Here is a 9284-nt window from a genome sequence, read left to right on the forward strand (position 1 = left end):
GTCCCCGGGCAGACATGTACGGTGAAAACGGTCCGACGGACCGGTTTCATCATACATGTTTGCCCGTGTGTACCCGGCTTAAGTGTGCATATGTCTAGTGAACACTATTGAATATATTGCATTATAGAAGATACATTCAGCAATATTGCAGAAAATTTGTATCAGTAGTGAAGGTTTGTTTTAGAAAGGTATATTCATCTTCATATGATTTAAAAGTAGTATACCATGATAGAAAAGAAGCAACTTCAAACCCCTGAATTAAACATGCATAAAACAACTGTTTTGATAGTACAACTTCACCATTAGTGAAGTTATTCTTGACTAAATCCACACCTCCCTGAGTGCAGCCCACCTGAGATAAAACTTGACTACCTCTCCAATCCAGCAGAATTTTTTTTTGCTTTGACAAGATCTCAGATGACTCTGTTTTATATTGCATATGCGCTGCAGCCTCATTCATTCCAATGGGAAAGCCTTACTCAGGCAAGCCCCCAATGGTCTCTCAGAGTACAACTTATCAAAGGAATGAAAGGGGTGGTGATGCACATGCACAATATGAAGAGGAAGTTACCAGGATCTCACCAGAGAAAAGATTGATGAACATTCCTGTTCAAGGGTGGTGACTTCAATTACAGTGAAGCTGACGAGTTGCTGGTCACCTGTACTTTCTAGTCTGGTAAGTATTATATGGACAGATTCCCTTTAATATATCGTCTTGTGTAAACTTTAGCACTAAAAAACTGTCTCTTGTCTGTGGTCTTCTGTGCTGACTTTTTATAGTACATAACCTAAAAAGCCAACACAGAAAAGTCATATGGCAGGACAATGAAAGCAAACAACTTTATATACATATAAACATATAAAGCATACTGTATACTATATGTTTATATGTAAAAAAAATGAAATGTACCTTTTATAGAGGTAGACTTAAAAAAGGAAAATTATCAAGTAAAAGTTGCAGAGCAATGGGGTTGATTTACTAAAGGCAAATTGCAGTTTCTTCAGAGCTTAGTAAATTAGGTAAAATTTCACTTTACAAAGGATACCCAATAACATCACAATCACAAAGAATACCCGATCATAAGCAAGGAAAATAAAAAAAACACAATTTTTGATTACACATGATTGGATGATAGAAGTCAGCAGAGTTTCTGCTCATTTACTATGCTCTGGAGCAACTGCTCTTGCAGAGTGCAACTGCACTTTGTAAAGTGCACCATCTTGACTTTAGTAAATCAACCCCCTGTGTGTGCACATTTATGCATTGGTAATTTAAAGGTAGAAAATCTGTACAGCAGATATTTAAATAGTATTAGCTTTTTGTATGTGACTGAATCATATGGACTTAAAGTGTATTTCCATTTTTAAAGCCACATTTTTAGATGCTCTTTTCTGGATACGCCAGCGCTGAAGAACCTTACTTAGTTCTCTTATTTTATGAGGGGACTTAGGAGCTGCTTTTCCAATCATTAACCCTGTCTGTACTGTGCTGACAGATCTCATTATCAGTTGTAAACTAGATTTGAACACTGTCTGTCCTAACAAAAGTTTAAAGATTTAGAAGCTCATGAAGTTCACACTGAAATTGTAGAGAAATTATTGCAGTTAGCCATGATTCCTTCTCCTAAGAAACATCTAAAAGGCAAGATTTTTTAGGGGGGTTTTTGTTTTTAGGTGTGTTTTGTGAATAGGAGCACATAGCACAAAACACATAGTGTGGTTTTCCCAAAGTTGACTGCAAAAGTTGAAATACACTTTAAGTAAATCGGATCTGTCCTATAAAGTGCCTAAGGCAACAACAGTGCCTGAAAGCAACAGTTTTCAAATAAAGTCCTGCTTCCCTGTGGAGTACCTTGAAATCTAGACACAGGTTGAATACAGGTGAATAATTTATTTTAAAATTAAGAATATGCCCAACCATCCTTTGGCCCCTTGCTGTTTAACCTCCCTGGCGGTATGATTCTTTCAGAAAAAACATGCTGAAAGCGGTACCATTATTTGCAAGGAAATTTGGCGTTTTATATTGTAGGTCTGTCATTTTTAGAAATAACTCACTTAAATCTGACCAAACAAGCTTCTAATAGGCATCCCGGGTATGACCTTTTTTTAAAAACAAAATTATAAATTATAATATAATAAATAATTATAAATAATTATAACAAATAATGATATAATTATGATAAAAATTATTCAATAATGTAATCAAATCAAAATCACTGAAATTTGCTCAGTTGCAGAATTGTTGCTGTCATTATTTTTTCTTTTATGACGAATTTCCCCACAAATCGCTATCGCACAATTCTGCAAGTGATTATAATTTATTATCGCTGTTTTTTAGCTGATCTAAAACTATTTTTGACATAAAGGGACACTTTTGGTTGCTATGGACAATCTACAGTTTGCAGGGAGAAAAAAAGGTTTTTATTATATAAAATGACATGCATGACACAGGACAGACCACTAGGGACAAGGGGGTGTGTTTTTTTTACATACAGTACTGTAATCTATAAGATTACAGTATACTGTATGTATAGTGTTTGTTTACTTTTTTGAATTTGGCGCCGTTCTCCGTCCCCGTGCGTCGTAACGTCGCAGGGAACGGAGATCGGCGTCACACGGAGGCACTGTGTGAATCGAGCGAGGTCCTGCTCGCTCACACAGCGCGGTGGCATCGCTGGATCCAGGGACAAGGTAAGTAAAACTCCCTGTACATCCAGCGAGGCGAGCCCGAGTCTGACTCGGGGTTACCGATCCTAGCCCAAAAATCTCACCCCGAGTCAGACTCGGGAACACCGCCCAGGAGGTTAATTGCCAAAGCTAGAGTCCCAGTGACTATTAAAGGCATATTTATTTGACAGTGGAAAGACCAGAGTGTCAGAGGTGATGGGGCTTAACCTTAACTTAATGCTATATGTAAATTCTGGGCCTAGAATCTAAGGAGCTCCACTGGGACACAAATACCAATTTAAACTCTTATGCAAGTAAGTTGTCTGTCCATCAGCACTATTGTTATCTTTTTAAGCCAGATGCAAACACAGTAGGGCAGTGGCAGTATCAGAAACCACTGATATAATTACAACTAAATTAAACCTTATTGGCTGATATGTACCGTATTTATCGGCGTATAACACGCACAGGGGTATAAAACGCACCCTAACTTTAAGATGAAAGTTTCAGGAAAAAAACATTTCCACAGCCCCCTGCTATACGCAGGCACAGTTTACCCTCTATTTTCAGGGTAAAAAAATGAGTGTTATACGCCAATAAATACAGTAGGTATTATTACACTTAAAACAATACTACAGTATTTTCAGCCTAAACAAAATAAAATACTTAGTAATATTCAACTATTTCTATACTTTTTTTAATAGTGTTATGTAGACAGCATTGGAAATTTGATTATTTGGAACTTATTTTACATATTAGGATTGCTTTGTTGCAATATGATAAAATGTCCATGATTAAGTTGTCTATCAGAAGTCTTTTATACAGTCTGCCATGATCTGTTATATATCAAATGTCTTTCTAAACATAACTTTACTTATACAGTATACTGTATATTTAATACATGATGTATTGATTAAGTGCAATACATTTGCTTTTAATGTAATGTATATAGAAGTATACTTAATCATTATTTATGGCAAATCTGTTTCAAAACCACCAGCTGAAGATTTCCAATACAGTATATCAATTGTATACATTTTTTTTGCTTTAATCAATTCAAAATCAATTAATATATCACTAAAATGTTACTTTTGTAAACTAACATTACATTTATAGATGAAAAACTACATTTGAATTCTGTGCATGAAAACATATAACTGCTTAAAAAATGTAAAACGTTAGTAACTGTTAAGGTTTTCAAAAATAATTCTAACTATACACAAATTGTGTGCTTAAAACTCAGAGCAATATAATTCAGTTATGGTGTAATACATGATATAGGATATACAATTCAGTTATGGTGTTATATGAAATATTTTAAACACAAGTGACAAATGTTTATTGGAAGCTATCGTTGTTTTGTCCTTGTTAATACTGTAGAACACAGAATTATAGTGATTGTGTTTTGTATTACACAACAAAAATTATGCTGCCAAACACAGTGTACATTTATTTTCACATTGGTTCACTGGAAAATCAAAGAGACCGATAAATACAAATATTAATAATATATTCAGATATTCAATAATATATTGTAAATACATAGAATTGTGGACTAAGTTAATTGTACCATTATATTTTTAAGCATTATATTTGTATTTAAAAATAATTTTACAACAATAGTTTTAGTATCATAGCTAACATAATTAATTCTTAGGTCATAAATTGTTAATTTAAGTCAAAGAAATAATGCATTTCTATATTTTTATTACACTTATCATGAGCACAATGTAAAATGTAATGATTCGTTAGCTGCTACTTGTAAATTGGTAAAGGCAAATTCAGAGTTCAAGTTTTGGTGTAATTGTTATAAATATAGCAAGTTTTTTACATCTGTACAGCTGAACTTAATATCCTTTAGTGCCCAATTACATACAAAATGGAATCTTTTCTAATACTTATAACTCCTAATCTTTGTTAGAATGGTAATTCCAAGCTTCCTATATGTCCACAGTGGGTAAACCAAGATAAAGAAAAGAACTTAAACGGTGAATCAAATTTTAAAAATGGTTAAAAATGGAAAATTAGGACTAATACATAAACTGTTGTCCTGGTTAAAATTCACAATCATAAGTTAATCAAAGTGCATGTAATGACAAAGTATTTATTTTTTAGTTTTTGGATACAGTAGAGGAGAATTAGACATTTTGTCAATTTTTTTTTTTACCCCTCTGTTGTCCTGTCACAGAAATAGAAAGTGAGGGGAAATCCTAAAATTTATAGTAGACATTAGAGGAAGATGACTTTGTGGATTTTCCTTTTATTTGCTGTTGGATTACCAGGACAAGAAGTAAAGGGAAGTCTCCAAAACAGGACACAGACTTCACAAAATAGCTTAATGGGGTTTATAACCCTTTCCTATGCCATTCAAAATGAAATAAAAAGGTTTGCCTAAACATATACTTCAAGCATGATATTTAATGGTTAACATGAGATCAGACAAATGATTAAAATGAATGTATTCCAAACATGTTCATCGGGTTAATATTACCCAATGTGTGTTTGTGTCCATGTCAGCATTATGAAAACTATATTTTGAGACCAACTACAACTATGTCAAAGTATATGATTACTACCAAAGTACAAACTTCCAAACTACAGTATAGTGGCCTCTATTAAAACATGACTGGCTGCTATTGGAAGCTGTTCATTACTATTTCATTCATTCATTAAATTGTTAACTTTTGTAAAAGCACTTATAGTTCTGGAAAGCAAAATGTTATGTAGTTTGTAAGTGGATAAGCAATGAAATTAAATAACAGCATGATTTAATAAGATACTTCCTGGGCCAGATAGTATATAAGTTCAAGTGTAATGCCTAGCTAAAGTTGGTCCCTTCTAAACCAAGTAACTTTACCAAACTGAAATTATAATACCAAGAGTGCCTACATTTCTACTGAAGAGTAAATGGTTTCAATGTGTGGACACGTCAAATATACTAAAAAATTTGACTACTCAAAAACAGGTCTATCAAGTAGTGAAACATAGTTTCAAGCTTTCCATAAATGAGAGTCAAAGTTTTGCATCATAGGAATAGACAATCAAAAATATTTCTGGCAGATTAAAAGTAATATTTAATTGAGGGTCATTAAGTGCATTTATCAACAATCATGTGTACAGGGCAGTGTGCTATGATAACCAATCAGAAATAATTTACTAACTAAACTAGCTGCGGTTAATTAAAAGGCAAAAGGTCACTATAAGTACATTCTGTGAATCAATGCCATTGTTTGCACTGCCTTAATGAATGCAAATCTTTACTTTTAGAAGGTGCCCACGAAAATAAAATAAGTGAGCTCACATGGCAGCTGCCTGGATAGCAATTTGAAACTCTCTCTCTTCACCAATGGAGGGACCAAAAAAGCAAACCTAATGTCCACAGTACTTAAGAGAGTGAGTGATTTGAACTCCTTTGCAGGTGCTTTCATTCTTACCTTATCTTGTTTCAGGTTCATTGGTTTTGGCCTTCTCGATTGGCCAGTCAGTGATAATGTAGCTCCCATGCATGCCCATGGAAACTCATTAATTTTGGCATCAAGGCATGGCAAGATTGTACACCTCACTGCACATACCATGTTTACAATCTAAAGCAGTTTGTTAGCAGTAAGAAACATAAGTATGAAACATTTGTTGTAATGAGACGTGGTATGTCTCTTCTACAATAAAAGCTTTCATGGTAACAATTCTTTCTTAAAGTAAGATTCAACTTTGCTTTAAACAGCATTTGGAAGAAGAGGTTGCAGGATATTTTTCAGTTAGAGTATAATCCCCCATTGAAGCTTAGGTACACAATGAGAAAGTATCACAGTTCCGCCTGAACTATACTAGATGGATGCTAGGTGAACTGTATGTCCAAGAGACTGCTTCTAGGTTAAAGTTAAAAGTATGCACTGATTATGTAGCCTTTGTCCTGTTCTCTAGCATGTTTGTAGAGCTCACTTGTGTGAAGCTGAATAAATCTGTTCCATTTGCTTGAAATGGAGTGTGGATCTGGCTTAGGAATGCCAATGGACCCGATCCTTTGGAAATAGAAGCATAACAAAGTATTTTATTCATACTGCACAATTATTAGCTATTATATATCTGTATACACTATGGCTACACTGACAGACTCAGGTCAAAATATATTTAATACTGGGAATTTTACAATGACATTACAGAATTGTCTCAAATTTTTCATCTAGATTGGTAATTATTTGATATTTTGCGAATAAGCATACAACTGTGTCATATACTGTTTATGAGCAAGTATAATTCATATTTTTGATCTTCGTATAGTACACTTAAGCAATAAAAATATATTTAAAGCTTTGTGTAATAAAAATAGATTACATTTTTTTTTTTTTTTTAAGAAAAAGTGATTTAAGGGCTGCAAAACTTTGGTTAACCTCTATATAAGTAAACACTACTATTTTATGTATTCTTAGAAATAAATAAAATCAGGTTCACCTCTTAGGCCCCGTACACACGACCAGTTTCCTCGGCAGAATTCAGCTTCCGACCGAGTTTCTGGCTGAATTCTGCCGAGAAACCCGGCCGTGTGTACACTTTTGGCCGAGGAAGCCGACGAGGAGCTCGGCGAGGAAATAGAGAACATGTTCTCTATTTCCTTGTTGCTCTATGGGAGCTCTCGCCCCGCCGAGCTCCTCGGCGGCTTCAGTGCTGAACTGGCCGAGGAACTCGATGTGTTTGGCACGTCGAGTTCCTCGGCCGTGTGTACGAGGCCTAACAGTATATAGCTAGATTATAAATATAATAAATTATATTCAAGCACTTGACCAGGACCAGATTTGTATTATAGCCTTTATAAAGCAGCTATGCGCACATAAACGTGGTGTCATACACATTTGAAATGTGACTCAGTGGGATTATTAAAGAAGTAGACACTCTACTTGGGAAAGTAAATGGTCACTTAGCTTAGTAAATAAAGTTAAAGCAACCCTTTTGCTATAAATAATTGTTTAAACTGAAGCCTGCCTGTAAAAGAAGACATGTGCATGCTCTCCCTTAGGGCTACCTGAGCCACCTCACTCTAAAGCTGAAAATGCACTGAGGCTAAATTCCACACTAAGACTTCATGCACACAGACAATCTGAGACATAAACTATGCTCCAGCATAAAATACCTGGGTGTTGTCCTCACCCGAGGAGGTTACATGTGTCATGTGCAGCCACCCACAGAAGTGAAGTGCTTTTGTGCATTGGCATAAGCATAAATTCCCTGAACACAGAATTTCCAAGTTCAGGGAATATGTAATTTCAAGGAGTGTTGACCTCTTAGGTCTTCTACAGCTCTAATTTGTTTCTCCTACTTACCTCCACATCACTACGGTATCCTATGAATGCAGCCCTATAGCAAGATAATCTTAATGAAAGTTAATTTGGATGGGTTATATTTTTTAGATTAGTTGCAATTGTTTCCTGAAAATTGGGGACGAGGTTTGGGTTAGCTGCTACCAAAGGATTTGTGAAGTTCATGCATCATAAGCTTTTTGGCCAAAAACATCATAGGTTTTCAGGCAGAAATAGGGAACAACCTGCAATGCAGGGCATAGCCTCTGGGTTTGGTTATCTAAGTCACATGGGTAATTAAGCTGAAGAAATTGATAACCCATCCCACTTTCTGTAAAAGAGTGGGCTAACAGCAATTATATTGTCAGTGTTTGATAAAGCTGTAGGGGAAATTTCGTTTTTTTTAATTTTAGAATTGGTAGCTATGGCAGTGCCCAGCTTTCCATAGGCCTCGTACACACGACAGAGAAACTCATCGTAAAAGAAACATTGTTTTCCTCAATGAGTTTGTTGTCAGGCTTGTCGAGAATCGTGTCAAGCTTTCTTTGCGTACACACTGTCAAGACAAAATCTCGTTGTTCTCAAACGTGGTGACATACAACACGTACGACGGCACTATAAAGGGGAAGTTTGATTCCACTGGCGCCACCTTTGGGGCTGCTTTTACTAATCTCATGTTACTGCGTGTTAAGTAAAAGTTTGGTGAGAGACGATTTGCGCTTTTCAGTCTGTTACAGCGTGACGAATGTGCTATCTCCATTACAAACGCTACTTTTACCGAAGGTGCGCTCCCGTCTCATACTTTATTCTGAGCATGCGCGGGTTTCTAAGCATACACACGAACATGTTTCTCGTCGTAAACCAGACGAGAAACACGGCAAGGAAATTGAGACTCCCGACAAGAAAAAAGAGAACTTGTTCTCTTTTTTCCTCGTCGAGATCCACAACAGTTTTCTCGACGAAAAACATACACACGACCGCTTTCCTCTGCAAAAAAGCTCTGCCACCAAGTTTCTTGATGGATTTTGTCGAGGAAAACGGTCGTGTGTACGAGGCCTCAGCCTTACAAATGGCCAGAAATGAATAACAAGAATCACTCCATATAGACTTCGATGGGGTTTACTGCAGCATTCACAAACCTCAAACAAGATTTGCAAAACTTTTTATTACCTGAACCCAGTCAGATATTCACTCCTTCTTACCCAAGATAAGCCAGGAACTGGGAGAACTAAACATTTTATACACATGCATGATCAGCAGGGTTTAAATGATAGTTAGGTATGACAAACACTTCCTGACCTCCAACATTTCTATAGGGTGAATGTG

The sequence above is a fragment of the Rana temporaria genome, chromosome 7 (genome assembly GCF_905171775.1).
Source record: "Rana temporaria chromosome 7, aRanTem1.1, whole genome shotgun sequence".
Taxonomy (NCBI): Eukaryota; Metazoa; Chordata; class Amphibia; order Anura; family Ranidae; genus Rana; species Rana temporaria.